This window comes from Mesocricetus auratus, unplaced genomic scaffold, assembly GCF_017639785.1.
Source record: "Mesocricetus auratus isolate SY011 unplaced genomic scaffold, BCM_Maur_2.0 Super-Scaffold_100020, whole genome shotgun sequence".
NCBI lineage: Eukaryota > Metazoa > Chordata > Mammalia > Rodentia > Cricetidae > Mesocricetus > Mesocricetus auratus.
The window spans coordinates 27,668,551-27,689,785 of NW_024429201.1; the positions used below are offsets into that span (position 1 = coordinate 27,668,551).

General features: G+C 39.5%; 1 protein-coding gene across 6 annotated transcripts in view; it reads left to right on the forward strand.

The window, feature by feature from the left end:
* The window catches only part of Atg10 (autophagy related 10), a 285,271-nt gene that overhangs the window by 190,278 nt on the left and 73,758 nt on the right, over positions 1–21,235 (forward strand). The gene's annotated exons all lie outside the window — the stretch shown is intronic.

The window sequence follows — 21,235 nt, forward strand, 5'->3', positions numbered from 1 at the left end:
AAGAAGAGCAGTCTAGCTTGAGAGTAAGCTTGGAGACTTAGTTTGTAAAGTGTTTGCTGTGCAAGCATAAAAACTTGAATTTGAACCCCCAGCGTTCTGTACCCCCAGTGTTGCAATGGAGATAGGCAGATCTGAGATGTCTGAATGAATGAACTGCGCACGCACACATTTTACACACAGAGAGACAGAGACAGAGATGAAATACCCAGAAATGTGTACCTTTAACAGAGAAAATGTTTGTTTTAAGTGTCAAGGAAGATGACAAAAGGTGTAGGAAGATGCAAAATCATATGTAAAATATGTCTTTAATTTTTCTCCTTTTTTTGATACAAGATCTTACTGTGCAGCTTGGCTGTCTAGAGAAGTAGGCGCTTTGGGTTTCGTTGCTTATAATTACTTGTCAGTTTCACTTGTAGATGCATTTGCAAAAGAAAATGTGAACTCTTGATTAGGAATAGATTTGCAATATGCAAAATATGAAAATAGATTTACAAAAGGAGATATAAAAAGCAAATTTGCAAAAGTATAGAAAAGGGGTTTGCCAATCATGTCATTATTACTGTCTTATTAAAACAGCAGTTAATTATTTTAGAAATTTAAAAATACTACTTTGCAAGCATCATAATCTTTAAAATAATTTTATGTATATAAAAATTTTTCTCTAAGTCTCTGTTTAGCTTCATAAAACTTCCTTTAAAAATGGCTTTATCAGTCATTAGATTATGCCCTCCTGTGGCTTTGATCATCATTATGGTAGTTTACATACCCGTCAACATAAGTAGTTCTTTCGAGTGGCTGCAAGTGACTGTTGTCTAGGTGGTTTTTTGTTTGTTTGGTTGGTTGGTTTTTTTTTTTTTTTTTTTTTTTTGGTTTTTCGAGACAGGGTTTCTCTGTGGTTTTGGAGGCTGCCCTGGAACTCGATCTGTAGACCAGGCTGGCCTCACACTCACAGAGATCCGCCTGCCTCTGCCTCCCGAGTGCTAGGATTAAAGGCGTGCGCCACCAACGCCCGGCTTGTTGTCTAGGTTTTTAACTATGGACAAAACTAGCACTAGGCTCCTTTCACACTGCCCTCAGATTCCGCCATACCCATCTTACGTCACTTGCTTGGGAACTCTTTCTAGGTTTAATGCCTTCTTCCTTCTGTCTGGAAATTTCCTACCTACTCTTCCATTGACTCCTTTCTCTCAAACAACATCGGTTCCCTCTGCAATCCAGGTTCAATCCAGACTGGGTAGATGTGTGGTTCCTGTGAATACAGTAATTTGATAAATAAGCGAGACGGTTACAGAGAGGCTGGCAGGATGGCTCAGTATGTAAAGGGCTTACAGCGCAAGCCTGGCAATCTGAGTCTGATTAGTGAAAGGTGGAAGGAGCCCCACAAAGTTGTCTGCTGATCAACACATGCATGCCATGGTGTGCGCGCCTGCACTCACAGACAAATAATAATAATAATTTAAAAATAACCGTATAGGCTTTGAGCAAGACAATCTTGTTTAATGGTAACTGATTTGTATTCACTTTTGAGTATGCCAAAGTGAATGCTGTTTGAACTTTCAGTATTGTGAATGACCACACACTGCCAGAAATGTATAACATTGAGTCAGAATCCACAAGACAGACAGAGAAAATGTTTGTTTTGAAGTGTCAAGAAAGATGGCAAATATATAGGAAGATCATAAGCAAAATGTGTATGTCTTTAATTTTATCATTCTCTGTTTATACATACATACGTCTCACTGTGCAGCCCTGGCTGGCCTAGAACTCACCGTGTTGGCCATGCTTGCCTCACACTCAGAGATCTTCTGCCTGTCCCTCCTAGTGGTTGGGTTAAAGGTGTGTGCCACCGCTCCAACTTTAAGTACTTAGCTCCTTCCTTTTTAAAAAAAATCTATTTATTTATTTAATAACTCCTGACTGAAATTCCTCCCTTCTCCAGTTCCCCCCACCCCGTCCTGCTCTGCCCCCCCACATCCTCTCACTCACTCCTCCTCCATTTCTATTCAGAAAAGGGCAGGCCCCCCATGATTAGCAATGGAACATGACATATCAAGCTGCAGTAAAGACTAATCACCTTCCCATGTATTAAGGCTGGGCAAGGTGACCCAGTATGAGGAGTAGGGTTCCAAAAGCCAGTAAAGAGTCAGAGACAGTCCCTGTTTCCACTGTTGGAGTCCCACAAGAGGACCAACCTACACAACTATCACATACGTGCAGAGGGCCTAGGTCAGTCCTCTGCAGGCTCTCTGGTTGTCTCTGTGAACCCTGTGTGCTTTCTTCCTCAATTTCGCTCCTGATTCTTCTTTTCCTGGCCTCTTCCTTTTCCTCATTAATGCCTCTGTAATTAATCTCAGTGCCAGCCTATTCATAGTTCCTGGTATGTTCTAATCCCACACATCTCTGTTAGAGCTCATGACATAGGAATAGAAGTTTTAATTCAACTGCATTTTCTTTTGTTTCCTAACCCAGTGTTACCAGTAGAGTTCTTTCCAATATCTAAGATGTTTACACAATCAAATGAACCAGTCTGTACACTCTTTTTAAGAATTGTCTAAAGTATTTTAATTTGTAGACATCTGAATGCCCCCTTTCCCCATTTGTCATAGTGTTGTCATGGTACAGATCAGTGATCTCTAACCTGCAGCTCACTTGATAGGTATGTTGTGTGCCCAACTATAAAATTTAGGTAGACGTTGGGGATTTCTTTTACTGGAATTTGGATTGTGGGTAGTTTAAATAACTGTTCCTGATAAGTCTCCTAGTAAAATCTTCATTTAAGCTTTAGAGTCACTTAACCAAGTACCTGCCTAGGCAGTCAAGACTGAGCAAGATAAACTCATTTGTAGCCATGGGCACCACTGGGCATTTGAAAGTTATTATATGTATTTCCTTGGAAGATCTTGGTTCTTAATCCCAGATTGGCTAACAGGTTACTATTTATCTTTTGCTTTACTTGAGGTCTTTGGAAGAGTAGACCTGTATTTTTTATAAGAGTTTGTGCATGGGGGAATAAAACAAGGTGTCCACAATGGGAGAGAGTGGAAGGAGGAGAATAAGCTGATAGCATATTGGTGCCACCAAATAGTAGACACCGTTTTGCAGAATTATTCTAACGAATCATTATCTTGCAGACTGAACACTGTAATAATATCCTGTCCCCCAGAGTGCCTTAAAAACAAAAGCAGCCTTTGCATAATATAGAATGCATTTCACTTCATTTTCAGGCCTGATTGTGCTCACATGGTTTGTTCCTCTTCATCTTCAGTAATCACACTTCTGTTCTCTCAGCGTTTGTCTTGATGATAAGGGCTTGTTCATGTCAGACATGAACCCTGTCTTTTGAAGACAAGCCACTCATGAATCTCATACATCTGATTATGGTGATTGCTCACCTGCCTTTGTCCAACCTTACAGACTAGCTATTATTTCAACGCATCAGCCTAATAAAACCTTCCTGAAGACAGTTAACCGGTACCTAGTAGGATCTAATAAAACCTTCCTGAAGACAGTTAACCGGTACCTAGTAGGATCTAATAAAACCTTCCTGAAGACAGTTAACCGGTACCTAGTAGGATCTAATAAAACCTTCCTGAAGACAGTTAACCGGTACCTAGTAGGATCTGGCTGAATTTCTAAAGTGGCCATCACTGAAGGTGTGAGTGCTGAGTTTTAGGACAAAGAAGCCTTGGGATCTTAGCATGGACTAAGGTCACAAGATTTTAAGAAAAAAAGCAGATCTTCAACTTTTACTTAAAGGAGTTTGTATGTGAAGGTGTATATAATCAAATAAGTAGGTTAGGTTTTTTTCTTTCTTATTTCCTTAAACCCTGTATTTTAAGAAATTTCAAACATATCCAAAACTATAGGTGATAGTATGTACACTTAAAAACTTGTGGTGATATTATTTATTCATTTATTTGCTTAGCCACTCGTGGCTAAACCTAGGTTTCCCCATGTGATAATCAGATGTTCTAACCACATAGCTATACCCCAATCTCAGACTGGTTTGTTTGTTCACAGTTTTTGATATCTCATCCAGTTTGGAATTTTTTAGCACAAACCTAAGGCATCATTTTTTTCTCATCTATAAATGAGTGTCCATCTTTAAAAGTAAAGCCTTTGCTCAAGTATTTATAGCAGTGATATTTATAATAGCTCCAAATGGAAACAAAATATGTGTCCTTCAGTATGAATGTTTAAACGGATTGTGGTCCACACTTGCCCTGGAAGGCTATTCAGTAATCAACAGGATTCAACTAATGGCACACCCCAACTTGAATGAGTCACTACACAGTTAATCCAGTGTAAAAAGACAACCTGCAGAGTTTGCATGTGCATGATTCCATTTCCATAACACCTTTTCTTCTTTACATTTATTGTTTCCAAAGTTTATTTATTCTTTCATAATTACACACACACTCACGCACGCATGCACACAAGCACGCACACCACAATGTTTGTTTTTATCACTCACTCCCCATTATCCTTTTCTTCATCTTCCCACCAAATCCCTTCATTCCATGGTGTGTGTGTGTGTGTGTGTGTGTGTGTGTGTGTGTGTGTGTGTGTAACTCACTGCATTTAATTGGGGTTTCTTGCATGAAGATGGGTTTGTGGAGACTGCTTAAGAAAAGGCAGTCTACTGAGAAGTACGACCCCAACTCCAAATCATTATGCCCATATAGCTCATTTGGGAGCCTCTCCCCCACCCGTGGTGGGATTTTGACCATGGTGATATTGTACAGGTCCTGAACCAGCAACCCCAGAAACTGTGTTGATTTGTGCAACAGTCATATTGTACCCAAGAGTCAGAATTTCATTGCACTGCCTCCCCTCCTCTCAGTCTTAGATTCTTTCTGCTCCTCTACTGTGATGTTCACTTGGCACCTTGGGGGGTTGATATGGTTGTCCAGTTGTTTTCAGAACACTGGCCAGAGTCTACGCATTAACTGTTGCCCACAGCATGCTGAAGCATATTTGACCAAGGCTGAACACAGACTGATTTACAGGTGTAAACATAATATTTTTAAAGGCAGTTTGATATCATGTCCATTTATCAATACAACAGTAGTAGCTTAGCCTCTAGGGACTACACTCTCCTCAGCCACGGCCTTTGCCCGAAGTTTACAGTACCACGGATGAGTTTGTTTATTGAGTGGGCATATCTACAGCTCAAACAGAAGACAGCTGGTTACCCTTACAACTGTCATGCCACTATTGCACAGTAGGTATATCCTGCCTGAAAGTTGGTACTACCACTCACAGAAGTCACAGCAGGGTATTACCACAAATGAGTTTTCTTCCATAGCAGTCTGCATGCCAATACAAATGCCAGCCTGCAGTGAGGAACTTCCCAGCTCAGTTTCAGCCTGATTACTCTCTCTAGCTTGCAGGCAAAGCTGTGATGTCCTCAGCAGTAATGTCTCCTTATCTAGTTCTGGAGCTCAGCCAAGAAGAAGAGCTGAGCTGTATTGTTTTTGGACCCTCTAGGGCCTGCCCAAAAGCACACAGAAGTCCCCCACACCTGGCGTAGAGTTGTAATAGCTCTTAACTTCTAGGAACAGCATCATCAAGCCATGCAGGATGCGTCTGTGTACTGGGTTACAAAATAGTAGGTTTCCAAATGACATTTTTAACATCTTGCATTTTGGTTAATTGTCCCTTTTGCCCGTTCATCTTCCCCAGCCCATCCTCCTCCTCTCCTTAAACCTTTCCATTCCCAGCATTCCCCATCTCTCCTTCATGTTCCCTGTGCTCTCTCCTACTTCCCTTGGGCACTCCCCCAACCCATGGCTTCTTTCTAGTATCCTGGCATCCACGATACTCTAAGTTGAATACAAAAGTAGATTAAAAATTAGGTTCCATATCGAAGGAGAACATGTAGTATTTGTGCCTGGGTTATCCCACTCAATTTGACTTTTTTTTAGTTCCATACATTTACTTGCAAATTCCATCTTTCAGTACATCTGGCTAAAATTCCATTTTGTTTATATACCACACCATCATTAATGGATAGCTAGGCTGATACTCTTTCCTAGCTGATGTGAATAGCACACCAGTGAATGTTAATGAGCAAGTATCTCTATAGTAGGATACAGAGTCTTCTGGGTTTATGCTCAAGAGTGGTAAAGCTGGATAATGTTGGAGTTGCATTTCTAAAAGTTTGACGAACCACTGTGTTGATTTCTGCAGGAGCTGTGCCAGATTACAGCAATGAATGAAGGTTCTGGTTTCACCATGTCTTTGCCAGTATTTGTTGTCCTTTGATGTCTTGATGATACCCTTTCTGACTAGGGTGAGAAAGGAGCTCAGAATAGTTGCAATTTGCATTTCCCTGATGGCTAGTGGTACTGTTTTAAAATGTTTATGAAATATTTGTATTTCCTTTAAGAACTGTTCAAATATATAGCCTATTTTTGATTGAATTGTTTTTTTATGTTTTGCTTTTTTTAGTTCATGTATCCTAGATGCATATGCCTCCCTTTGTTGGAAGCTGGTAAAGATGTTCTCCCATTGTGAGGCCTGATTCTTAACTTAATTAACTGTTACCTTGGAATCTTTATTTCATGAGGTACCATTTGTCAATTGGTAGCTTTTTTCCCGCGTGACCAAGGCTCTGTTTAGAAAGTCCTTATTTATGCCTGTGTCTTGTAGGACACTCCCTCTTTTCTTCTAGTTGTATCAGGGTTTTGAGTTGTGTGTTCAAGTCTTTTATCCATTTGGACCTTACTTTTGTTCACGGCAAGAGATAAGAATCTCTTTCCATTCTTCTACATTTTATACAGCACTGTTGAAATCACGAAATCATAAACTGACAACAGGCTTGTGGTTGTCAGGTGCTGGGGCAGGCTGTGTTATGGTGGTAAAGGTGGCATGGAGAACTCTTCTTTTCCATACCTTCACTTAACAAGTGTCTAGGTTGTAATGAGGTATTATGGTTGTACAGGATGCTGTTATTGGGAGAGTTGAGCATAGGTTATAAAAGATTTCTTTGCATCATCTCAGCTATATGCAAAACTACAATTCTCTCATAATAGAAATTTTTAAACAGCTAAAAGCTCTCAAAAAATGTAAGTGTGATTCTGTCATAACTAAAATTGAAAAAATGTGTAGTGTCATTGAGCAAGCAAACACTATTTAAATTTTTTGAGTTGTTTTCAATCAAGATCCAAATAAAATTTATGCATTCTTTTGGCCAACATCACTTATAACTTTATGAATCTATGTAAAATCTATGTAGATTTTCACTCCTCCCTCTTTTTCATGGTAATTTTATTGTTGAAGAAACATGTTGTCCTGAAAGTTTTTTGCAGTCAGGATTATTTTTCCTGATTACATCATCATGATGTTTAACATGTATTCCTATATTTTTTGTGAGCTGGTAGTTAGATATTAAGGTTTAATCTAATTTGCACTTGATTTGGACGGGGCAGGAATACTCCATATAAGTGTTTTATTTATTATGCTCAATAAGGAAGTACATAACGCCTGATTGTGGCTGTTTTTGTGATGTTAGCATCTACTGATAACTATATCATTAACAGTAAGGGTTGAAAAAATTTGGTTTTAATTCTGTCATTCATTATTTATCAGTTGAACTATTTCTCCCAGTAGCTTAGTTACCTGAGAAAGACTTCTAGAAGACATCGAGAATTTTTTCTAATATGGGAAGTTTTTTGGGGGGAAGGGAAGGGAGAGAGAAGAGAGAGAAAGGGATCACAGAGTGGCCTCAAGGGAAGAGGGAGGGGGTGCAGAGAGGCAGAGAGCTAGAAAGAGACAGAGGGAGAGAGGGGAGAGAGACATGGACCAGGGGAGAAGAAGAGATAAAGGAATAAGGGCAGAATTTTTAATTGAATTTCTATTAATTAATTTTAGCGTTTTCTCTCAATTCATGATAGTGGTTATCTTTATTGATGTTCAATTTGTCTTACATTACTAGTGAATATCTCTTTAACCCCTGAATAATTTTGATACAACTCCTGTATTTTTAATGTCTTTTTGCTTAATAGTAGGAGAGATTGTGTATTCATGTTATGCATGTCCTGTCCAAATTTGAAATGAGTTATTCCCAAGAAGACTGATTCCTTTGCCAAATGGTAAAGCCAGTGTGTGTGTGTGTGTGTGTGTGTGTGTGTGTGTGTGTGTGTGTGTGTGTGTGTGTGTGTTGAGCTAGACTCTGAATATCAGTACTTACAGTTGTAGGACCTTCAGCAAATTATGAAGCACCTTGTGTCTTAGTTTAACTTTCCTACAGAGATGATACTAGGATCTACAGAGTTTGTGGAAAACTCAACCAATATATATGTGTGTGTATATAAATACTTTGAACATTGTCTAGGACACATAAGAAAATAAATTATATAAAAATAATCATCATTACTTCTAGGAAAAGTTTTTCAGTAATTTTTACAGTAACACAAATCAACTAGATTAAGTTTAGGGTTTGACCCACCCTTCTCTTTTCCCATTTAGTTGATACTAAACCCTGTGCCTTTGTCAACTGCGTGGAACTTAAGATCCGTCTGCTGTAGGCTGCTTCACTCTTTTCCTACCTTTCCCTCATTCTGTTTCATCAAAACTTTGTCTTTGTGGAGTCTGCATGAGTTCATCTTTTTGTATGAAAGTAAAATTTCTGAACATGGGCACTTCACTCTCAAAAATAAAAAGGAAGCTTATTTAGGTTTCCATTTGGATGCAGACAGTTCACCATTGAGCAACCCCACCTGTGGGCCTCTGATGAGGAGGACTTTGGCTGCTTCACAGCAAGGCAGAAAGGGAGAAAGGGAGACAGTCACATGTGTTAGAGACCACATACCACAAAGTAAAGTCAGAGGGTTCAGGGCCACCTTTGCTGCCCACAAGGGAGTGCCCACAAGTGACCAGTGTTCTGTGATCACTACATTAACGCCTTCTGAGAGGACAACTTCTGTGGGGATTAGTCTTCGCTGTCCACTTGCCTGAATTTGGAACTGCCTAAGAGATGTGCCTGTGTGTGTGTGTCTCTAAGGGGTTTTCCCAGAGAGTTTTGACCAGCCTGAGGTGGTGGCACCATTCTGCGGTCTGGAGTCCCAAACTGAGTAAAAACAGGAGAAGAGAGCCAGATGCGTAGCAGCATTCCATGCTGTCAGCTCCTGATCTTTGAGATGTGAGGAGTTCTAGCTCTGTACTCCCAACACCATGAATCATGCCTATGCCATCATTATGGAGAGTCCCCTCCTGAACTGTGAAACCAAACCAGTGCTTCTGTCTTTGAGTTGTTTCTGTTAGGACTTTTATCCCCTCACAGTCATGAAGTAACTAATAAACATCTTTCTACTAGGCTCAGCTACCTCAAAACTACTACATAGGGGGCCAAATTTCTAGCATATAAGTTTTGGGGTACACACTAAAGCCAACTCCAAACCATAACAGGCTCCTTTTTCCACACAAAAGTACTAAATTTATATTTTATAACAGTTGTAATAGAAATGACTATATTCACATCATATATCAAAATATTTTATTTCACCTAAAAGTTGTTTTTCCTTTATTTTTTACAAGTAATATAAACATTTCATGGGCCTCTAAAGGGTACATGACCTATGGGTACTGTACCTTCACTAAGGAATACATTACAGGGCTGTAGACACTTCTGGTAGCGGGTCTTCTCATGTCTAGTCTTAGTCTTGCTGTCACTTCTACCTACAACTGCTAACACATGAATATAGGATGGGAGGTATATTTCTTTATATGATATCCAACCCTGCAGCTGATGTGCTAAAGACATATTGTTTCTAGTTTTCAAACTCGCAAACCACAAAGGAGTCTACTGTGTTGTATCATTTTATATACACATGTGTATTCAGACTCCTGAGTGATGAACACACACACGCACAAATCTCTTCTGTGTGATGGCTTTTTCAAAATTGCCTTCTCTCCAACTCCTGCTTTGCTTCTTAGCAGTAAACAGGAGAGTTATGTATGAAACTCAACCTATATCTTATTTCCTCTTAAATACATTATTTCAAGCACCCAAACTGTATGGTTTAAATTTGGAAGCCACGAAATTTGAAGTACTTTGTTTCCTGGTTCTATCTGCTTGCAGAGGATGAATTCAAGTCAGTGAATGGTCCTGGATGGGTGGAATTACAAAGACACATATTGACTTTTTCTTCTTTTCCTTGCATGTCCTGTGCCAGAACCAGGCTAAGGGACTAGGAAAATAGCTCTGCTTAAAGTGTTTACTACACTAGCGTGAGGACCAGAGTCCTCTATAAATTCTTAATGGCTGTGGCAGTCCACCTGCAATTTTAGCCTGATAACAATGAACATGGGATCTTCTGAGCAAACTCTCTAGTGAGACTAGTCATATAGGTGAACTCTAGTTTTGATTGAGAGACTCTGTCATTGAGCAAAATGATGAGCAATTGACAGTGATTCCCAACATGCATGTTTACAAACATGTGTCCACATACACACAAACATGCATTCCCTCACACACACACATGTGAAAATAGTAAAAAAATTACCTAAGGATTCATAGGAAGTAAAATACGAGGAACCTTGTAAAACACATGTTTACCTAATATGCCATGACTTCATCTTGAAAACTTGGACTTGCCCGAAACATGCAAAACTATGATAATTTCAGTTAGTTTCATTTTCTTATCATATAAAGTTTCTCAAACATTAAAAAAGCATGTATATAAAACTCAACAACAACAAAAATACTCCAGGTGTCTTTGGTGAATAGATTCCTTTTGACTCTTGGTGCTCCAGGAAGTCATTGGCTAAGGATCCTTAATTAATGAAGCTTCATGTGTGATTTATAATGATAGCTGATAAACTGATGATTTAATTGTGCTCCCTCTAGTAAGAGTTGTAAGTGTTCAAGCAAAGCTGCCTTACGTGATTAGCTTTCTTGTGAACTCAGTCTCCTGAGAGTCTCCAGACATCTCTTTTACACAACATCCGATAACTGACTTTTAACTCTTCCTATTAAAATACTACAGATCAATTAAAACACACAGCTGCTTACCCAAGCCTCTCAGTGTTGCTCTAGGTCTCCATGGGTGTTTCCTGATGGATCATAATGACATCAATTTAGTGCACCTGGTAGGATCTGCCTGCACTGGAAGTGGCTTAATTCTTAAATGACAAAAAAATTAAGATGCTTTATGGGTAGCTGCTGCTTCTTCCGAACCGCTGCCAACTCCATGACTGCCTTCTTTCACGGTGGAGTTAGATTTAAATAGGACCACTGCTATTGTGTGGTTGTTTCGTCTGTAATTTGTGGCTAATTTGTTGTATCTGAGTTTGTAGGTATTTGGGGCACTAATAAGTCATTCAGTAAGCACGTTTATGCAGGCGCAGTGCTGTGTCTTTCAGGAGGTTTTTTCGTAGACATAATATTTTAACACTTCCCTATAATTCTGTCACTTTCTTATCTTATGGGGGTGAAATATGCTCCGATCATTGTATAATCACTTACTTTGCCATCTTAATTATGACAGGGATGTTTTTCTCTCTGACTCCACTAGTTATTGTTTTTAGATTGTCAATCTGTCTGTGCATTGTAACTTTAATATTTACTGAATGTTGATGGCATGAGTACTGTATATCATCAAAGTACTTCACTTTCCACATTCATCGTTTCATAAATCCAGAAAACTCCGCAATTATTCATAGTCTACTATTTTATTATACTATTATTTTCTTGCTTGTAGAAAATGACCACATTTTAATAAAGTCTTTATGAATTTGGTTTGTGCCCTTCACTCTCCTTGCATAAAGAAGCATATGAGGATGGGAGAGATGGCTTGGTGATTAAGAGCACTGCTGCTCTTGCAGAGGACCCAAGCTCAGCTCCCAGTACCAGCGTCATTGGGCATCCCACAACCACCTGTAGCCCCAGGTCCAGGGGATCAAATTCCCTCTTATGGATTCCACTGGTGTACACGCACACACACACACACACACACACACACGCAAGCATGCACACATGCACAGCATATGAACTTCTTCCTCATTGTCTTTGGCTAATTTGTCTTTTATAAATATCTTAAGTTGACACATAAGCCAGTGCTACCAAGGAGCTGGAGTGACACAATTTTCCCATCTGGCTTGAACTTTCTGAACTTTTTGACCACTTACCACTAATGTTCAAATTGATCTAAATGAAGAGATTTCTTTTTTAATTTAGTCCTGCTGACACAATTTCTCAGATGTTTTGCTTTGTTCTATACTAGTGAGTTGAAAATTTGTAGTTTAAGATTGTAATTCTTATAATTAACCTGGATATTTGAGTTTACATGTTTCAACTTATGTTACTGAACACTAAAAACAAGATGCTGACTAATATTCTGTTTCACATGTATCTAGTTGAGCAGAGTAGCTCTTAGCTTTTTATCATACACTTATGATCCAGCGCATGCCTTGAATTTATCCAAAGGCCTTATTTAAGGAGTTTAATAGTATGTCATTAGAATTCCTATTCCCAAAAAATGAGCAGCTTATAAATATAAAAATACCATTTAAAATATTTAATAATTCATTTTAATATTATTCATCCTAGCACATTTCATTCTGGTAATTACCTACCATCAATTTTTAATTTTTAATAAACACTTTAGTCCCAAACTTCAAGTTTGAGGAGTATTTATATTCTCATTTCCAATACTTTAGGAAGAAGTTAGTGGTGGGTAGGTGGTAAGTAATGTCTAGAGGTGCCCAAGAGGGAAGGAGGACACGGCAGGGAGAGGGAGAGAGAGATGTAGGCTCCGCCGCTGCTTGAGGCTGCGTGTTAGGACTAGAAGCCACCTAACAAAGCAGGCACTATTATTTTTGAAACAGTGTCTCATGTAGCCCAGGCTTGCTTCAAACTCACTGTGTACCGGCCTTGAACTTGATCGTCCTGTGGCCACCCCCACATGCTGTTTTAGAACACTGCACCCTATGTTTGACTGTGTTTGCATAGAACAGTTGCTGTGCATGCATGTCCTGCCATGCACTTGTGTAACTTCAGTTCCATTCCATTTCCTCTTCTGCTTTTTCTCCCTCGTCATTTTCTCTGGTTCTTGTCCATGCTCTGTTCCCCCGTGTTAATATTTATAGTCTATGTCTTATTTTAAAAATTAGCCAATAAAGAAAGATAACACCAAAGTATGTCAAGTATTTATGAAAGTCATTACCATTATCTTATAGCATACTGATGTTATTTTTTTCATTGCCTTTGTCCAGGTGTACTTCTTCTGTCCAATCTGCTTTTCAAACGCATGTCAAGTATATCTACTCCCTCTAATATGCAGTGCATGCATATACTATAACCAACATAGCAAGTGAATGAGGGCTAACTCAGTGGGAGAAATGACAGATTTAATAGAAAACCCAGGCTTAGGGATGCGTGTATGCTTTCTGGAGCAAGAAATATGGAGGAAAGCCAGGTCAGTGTGTTGCTTTATTCTGTAATGGAAGGAAGGACACATATGTATCTGAAGAGACTAATTTTTTTCTTGTACTAAATCCTGTGTAGGTCATCATTTCCACATAATTCTCCTTTACAAACATCACTTAAGCCTGTTAGAGGAGGTGGGGAGGGGAGATTGTTCAGCCTTTGTGTAGCGAAGCTGGAACAGTGTGGTCTGGTGTGTAAGTTTATGCTGAGAAGGATCTTATTAGTAGCTCCCTGTCCGGATTCAGCCTGCAGATGTGCACTGAAGGTTTAGAAGTGTCTTGAGTTTGAATGCTTGTAGAATAGGTTAATCAGGGTTGCCTCTGCTCCTTCATTCTGTGTTTTACTTCATTACTTGACTATTTCAAGAAGCATTTTAATTTTTCTATAGTTTCATTGATAAAAGCAAAGAGCATCAATTCCTTGCCTGATTTTTTAAAAGGAATATGTATGTATGCATGCATGCATGTATGTATGTATGTTTGTGTATATATATATACACACATATATATAATTTTCTATAAAACACAGAATAGTATAAGGGAGAAAATTAAATTATTTATAATTCCAAAACATTCTAAGTTAGCAGTGCTAACTTTCTGGAAGTGTGTGTGTGTGTGTGTGTTTTATAAATGTAAGAATTCAGGCATTATTCTGACCTGCCCCTGTCACCTGGCAGAATGCACTCAGGCAGTACTCTGGTTGGTTCAGGTTTCCATGGTTTCACAGTCCGCATGCAAGTGCAAAGGACCCCTTTAAAAGACACACACACACACACACACACACACACACACACACACGCACACGCTGTCTTTCTCTCTCTTTCCTGCTGTTCCCCTGGGGCAGACAGGACTTTTCCTGTCTCTCTCTTCTGTCGTCTCTCTGTGTCTCTGTGTCTCTGTGTCTCTGTGTCTCTTTACCTCTTTTCACTTTCCTTCCCTCCCTTACCTTTCTAATAAAACTTCCCACTTAAGCTCTGTCTGCCTGGCATGTTTGTCCCCAACCTGGGCCACCCTTGCCTGTCATGAAATCTGCCAAGGTCCCCCAAGCATATTATCATAACAGTAAATGCACACACAAATTAGTTATATTGTGCCCCTTGTTAAAAAAAATTACATCACTGATTTTTCATCACAGTGTTTAAATATCTGTTAATGACTGTGCAGAATTCTAAGCTGGTCTCAATTATTTTAACAGATTTTTGTAGTGTGAAAATTGAGTGTTTTTCAGTTTTTATTACCAAGCTTCTGAATGAATATTCTTACATGTATAAATGACTCAATTTCCAATTCTTTCTTTGGATATAATCTTAGAATGAAATTGCCAAGTCAATGCAGATGAACTTTTAAAGGTTCCATTAGCCATTCCAGTGTTGGTTTCAGAAATTCCTCCTACAGCAGCACGTTACAGTGCCTGCTCACTGGCACTGGTTATAAGCATTCTTGTTAATGGAACAAAGTTAAGAATCAAACTAACCATGACGTTGCTCAGCAAGGGATGAAATGTATTTTCTTTCAGGTGGTAGGCACATACATTTTAGATGCTAGAGAATTTGACATATTGCCTCATTTAAAGGTCTGATTTTCATTCTTGCCAAAACCAAGTGTTCTTCCTGTGTCCAGGGGTAGCCTGCAGGAGTAACTGCCGGCATTTTACACTTCATTAGATTTGTGTGAATGTATGAGCAGAACTGCAAGAATGCCCTTAAGTTCCTCCCTAAGCAATATAGGATAAGTAGGGTCTTGAGGTGTAAGACTTTTGTGAGTACTGAGTTCCTCAGCTACCTCCTTTAGATAATAAGGTTGGCATGGAATATTAATCAAGTAAAACTACTTCAGAAGGTATTCCTTCCCAAACAAAGATTATTTTGAATACTTTGGAATTTTTTGGTTCCTTTAGAACATGTTCCCAGAATTGCTTTGGTGCAGCTCTTATTGAACCATTTATGCTGGCTGTAATTGGCACCATATAATTTATTCTGTAAGCAGAACCAGGCCATCACCCTAAAGACAGGCTCTTTCACAGGAAACCAAGTGCTTCCTTTTTCTAAAAGCTCCATGGAACTGGAAATAAATGTGAAAGTGTGTGTCTATTATGTAACTTCCTAAAAGTAGAATTTGCCTGTCTAAAGGTATTCTAGTAACAGCAGCTGCCACTCAGGAAGTACTTTCCAAGTGCCAGGTGTTCTTTAAGTTCTTTGTTCATGGGCTCCACACTTGTGAATAACAAGAAATACTGAGCCCCCGAAAGTAATGTGCTGAGAGTCAAGTGTGTAAGACAGGAACCAGAGTCAGGTCTCAGACCCTTGTGTTTAGAAGACTACGTCCTCAACCACTATTTTACTACCTCACACAAGGTCCATCTTGCTCTGAAGCTGACATCATATTAAAGATAGTATATTAAGTGGGCCTAATCTAGTGTGGAGTCACAAATTCCCTTGAGAATCTGATGAAAACTTTGGAATCTTTGACATTCAAAAATTTACAACCCTAAGTTCTCTAAACCTCAAAGAATATTCAAATCTTTGGAACTTGTTATAACCATAGTGATAATAAATCATTCTCTATACATGGGTATAGTAAGTCATCCTCCATACATGGTGATAGTAAGTCATCCTCCATTCATAGTGATGGTACGTCATCCTCCATCAATAGTGAAAAAGTGGGAGATACCCTTGAACGAATTGGTACAGGAGACCGCTGCCTGAACATAACACCAGTATCTCAGAGATTGACAATTAATAAATGGGACCTCCTGAAACTGAGAAGCTTTTGTAAGGCAAAGGACACAGTCAGCAAGACAAAAAAAAGGCAGCCCACAGAATGGGAAACATATTCATTAATCCCCCATCTGACAAAGGGCTGATATCCAAAATTTTCAAAGAACTCAAGAAGCTAGTCACCAAAACACCAAAAGATCCAATTAAAAAGTGGAATACAAGCTGGGCGTTGGTGGTGCATGCCTTTAATCCCAGCACTCAGGTGGCAGAGGCAGGAGGATCTCTGTGAGTTTGAGGCCAGTCTGGTCTACAGAGCAAATTCCAGGACAACCTCAAAGCAATACAGAGAAACCCTGTCTTAAAAAACAAAAGCAAAACAAAACAAAGTGTGGTATAGAACTAAATAGAGAATTCTCAATGGAAGAATCTAAAGTGACTGATAGACACTTAAGAAAGTGCTCAATAAGTTTAGCCATCAGGGAAATGCAAATCAAAACAACTCTGAGATACCATCTTACTCCTGTCAGAATGGCTAAAATCATAAACACCTATGACAGTTTATGCTGGAGAGGATATGGAGAAAGGGGAACACTCCTCCACTGCTGATGGGAGTGCCAACTCATACATCCACTTTGGAAATCACTATGGAGATTCCTCAGGAAAATGAGACTCAGTCTACCACAAGACCCAGCAATTCCACTCTTAGGCGTATACCCAAAAGATGCACATTCATATAACAAGGATGTCTGTTCCACCATGTTCATAGCAGCGTTATTTGTAATAGCCAGAACCTGGAAGCAACCTAGATGCCCCTCAACTGAAGAGTGGATAGTGAAAATGTGGTACATTTACACAATGGATTTCTACTCAGCGGAAAAAAAGAAAACAATGGAATCTTGAGATTTGCTGGCAAATGGATGGCACTAGAAGAAACCATCCTGAGTGAGGTAACCCAGTCACAAAAAAGACAAACTTGATATGTACTCACTCATATATGGATTTTAGACATGGATCAGGGGAGTGTCAGGCTATAATCCCAGGGCCAGAGAGTCTGGGAAACAGGGAGGACCCTAAGAGAGATAAGCCCAGTACCCTGGAGAAGGGGAATGGGACAGTATCTCCTGAGTGTGGGGAGCATGGGAGGAGGGGAGATGGATCTGGTAAAAAGAGAGAGGGAGAAGAAGAGATAAGAGGATGACATGGGGGAGCAGGAAGGTTGAGTCGGGGGAAGAATAAAAGAGAGCAGGATGAGAGATACCACAATAGAGGGAGTCGTTATAGGCTTCAGGAGAGATCTGGCACTAGTGAGATTCCCAGAGATCTACAAGGATGACACCAACTGACAAACTAAGTAATAGTGGATAGGCTACCTTAAATGCCCTTCCCTGATAATGAGATTTATGGCTACCTTATATGCCTTCATCCAGCGGCTGATGGAAGCAGAAGCAGACACCCACAGCTAAACACTGAACTGAACTCCTGGAATCCAGTTGCAGAGAGGGAGGAGTGATGAGCAAAGGGGTCATGACTGGGCTGGTGAAACCCACAGAAACTGCTGACCTGAACAAGGGGGAGCTCATGGACCCCAGACTGATGGTTGAGAGGCCAGCATAGGACTGATCCAGAACCCCTGAATGTGGGTGTCAATGAGGAGGCCTCAGTAATCTATGGGGCCTCGGGTAGTAGATCAGTGTTTATCCCTGTTATACAAATGGACTTTGGGAGCCCATTCCACATCGAGAGATGTTCTCTCAGCCTGGACACATAGGTGAGGGCCTAGGCCCTGCCCAGGATGAGATGACAGACTCTGGATATCCCCCATGCAGGGCCTCACCATCCCTTGGGAGTGGAGTGGGGATTGGGTGGGGGGCAGGGAGATTGTGGGGAGAGGGAGAGATTGACAGATGAAGAAAGCTTGTTTCTAATTTAAATTATAAAAATATTTTTTAAAAAAGTAAGTCATCCTCCATCCATAGTGATAGTAAATCATCCTCCATCCATGGTGATAGTAAGTCATCTTCCATCCATGGTGATAGTAAGTTGATAGATAGCAAGTAACACTGCTATCTAGGCTGCAGGAGCTGCAGATTCTGTACTTGAGAAGACGTGATGGGTACCATGGTGTCTATTTCTACAGTGCCTCCGGAAAGCACTACTATAAAATGAACTAATCTTGTTTTCTCAACTCTCCCAGTAAGGACTTCAACTACATGAACTATATTCTGATCTTTCAACTAAACATTGATAATACGTAACTTGGTCCAAGGAGAGATTCTTCAGTGGGTTGGGAAGTTGACCTTTAAGTCAGAAATACTTGGGTTCATTCACATACTAGCACTGTGTCTAAGGACCCAATATTTCTTTTCTTTTTTTTTTTTTTTTTTTTTTTGGTTTTTACGAGACAGGGTTTCTCTGTATTGTTTCGGAGGCTATCGGTCCAGCCTGGCCTCGAACACACAAAGATCCGCCTGCCTCTGCCTCCCGAGTGCTGGGATTAAAGGCGTGCGCCACCACCCTCCGGCTAGGACCCAATATTTCATCTTTTGCTTCCCCATCTGCAGAATAGGAAAGTACTCCATGCAAAGACTATAAGAACTACCTCACCAGATTCCTGTCATATATTTGTGTCACAATGCCTGTCATATATGCTCAGCCTCATGCTTGGCCCATGGTCAAAACCATGAGTATGAAATGTACTGCACATAACAATTTACATTCTGTATTCATATAACACTGCAGTGGCTAATAGAGTTGTTGAACTTTAAGTTTCCTTCAACAGAATATTCACAAGACTGCTAACAGTGTACAAAATAGAGGCTACCATGTGAGTGCTTTCTATACTTACTGAGTGACTACAATCTTGTCCAAAATCGAACTAAAAAAAAAACACAAAAACAAACAAACAAACAAAAATCTGCACCTGTTTACATCAAAATTTCTTCAGTTCTGGCTGTCCTGAAAACTCACTCTGTAGACCAGGCTGGCTTCGAACTCAGAGACTTATCTCTTTCTGCTTCCCAAGTTCTGCTTCCCAAGTTCTGGGGTTAAAGGTGTGCGCCCCACCACCTGGCAAGAAAAATCTACAGTTTTAAAATTTTTCCTGTTGTCTAGCTTATTATGGGATGTGGCTGACAAATCACAGGAGGAATGCCCAAATGCTTCAACAGGTGAATGGAGTCTCTCTAGATCTCAGTGAGAATCTGTCCCCCATCAAGCTTCTCCTTCAGCCATGATTTCAGCAGTTGTGATTAAGTCTGTGGCTAACCCTGTAGCTTCCCATAGAGATATAGATGTATTGTAACATACCCTAAGTACATCTAGTATGGTGCTGCATATATTGTACCTACTTTTTAGACCGTTTGCTGATGAAAGCAGTTAAATTGAATGCATGTCTAAGTAACTTCCTCTAATCAATATACTCATGATCTACCAGGACTTGCCCCTTCTCCACCATAGCCTTATTTGAATGGTCTTTATTAATCAAAATTTGAGGTGGCCTATTCCTCACACCCTAGCACAGTATTTCAGGGTTTTTTTGTTTTGTTTTGTTTTTTTGTTTTGTTTTGTTTTGTTTTTATGAGACAGGGTTTCTCTGTATTGTTTTGGAGGCTGTATTGTTTTGGAGATACGCCTGCCTCTGCCTCCCGAGTGCTGGGATTAAAGGCGTGTGCCACCACCGCCCGGCAGTATTTCAGGTTTTTCAAATTTAGATTTGTTCACACAGCTAATTCGGAACCTCCACATTAGCTCTGAGTTTCTGCTCAGAGAGTTGTTTATGAAATCTCATCTAAAGGTTCTTTCCCTCATCATCTCTCATTTCTGTCTTTTCACAACTGCTAAGAAAGAAAACCGATTTGAATGAGTCCTGTAAAGTGATAATTTTTGGTTTTCCAAAGTCCATCTTACAAAGAAATAATCAGCACAATGCAATTTTTTGCACATAATAAACATTTTACTCAGTTTATCATACTGCCTTTATTACATTACCAACAAAGGCTAAATGATCAACAGTCCCAATGTCTTAAGTATTTGAATATTTCCCTTTGGACTTTGACTTAGCAAAGTTGAGTTGTAACTTTTTACAAGTCCTAGTTTGCTTTCATATCACACTCATTAGAAATTGAATACTTCTTGCTATATTGCAGGTATGGCTTAATCTCATGTGGCATATTAAAAACAAATCCAGAGAGGAAAACCTGTGGAATGTTATAACTTTTTCATTGAGTTATAATTGGCATACCACAACAGCTATCATTTGAAAATGTATATTTCAATGGATTTTAGTTTATTCACAATGGTGTATTACCAAATCCTGTATAATTTTAGGACATTTTCTCCATCTTAAAGGAAGCTACATGAGCAGCCACTTCCCACCCATTCTTTCCCTTCTCCTTTCAAGAACACAAGTTAACCTGTCCCAGTTTACCTTCCTGTTCTGGAATCTTACATAAGCGAAGCCACAAACTGTGTTGTCTTCTGCATGTAGCTTGTCTCACTGGCATATCTGAGTTGCAGCTTTATAAGTAGTTTATTCCTTTTGATGACTGGATAACACTCTGTTATGCCACATTTTGTCCATCAGTTCATGAACATTTGGGCTGTTTTCTCTTTCTATTTTGGAAAATGCTAATACGAACACATACATTTTTGTGTAAGTGTATTTTTGTAATATGCCCAACAGTAGAATGTCTAGGTCACATGGTAATTCTACTTAATTTTGAGCATGAGCTGACAAACAACTTTTTTACATAAGTTACCATTTTTTAATTTCTACCAGAAATATGTAGGCATTCCAGTTTTCCCCATCATTGCCAGTAGTTGTCATTATTTTTTAATTCCTTGTTAACATTCTGTTGGATATGAAGTTCTATCTGCTTTCATGTGCTTATTCTCTCTCTCTCACTCTCACTCTCTCTCTCTCTCTCTCTCTCTGTGTGTGTATGTGTGTGTGTGTGCTGTAAGATTATCTAGATCCTTATAAGATATATAATTTTTGAATTTTCCCCTTCTTTGTATAGTTTTTTCATTTTCTTAGCAGTGCATTTGGCTTGAAATATTAACTCTGAGAAAGCCCATTCTATATTTGT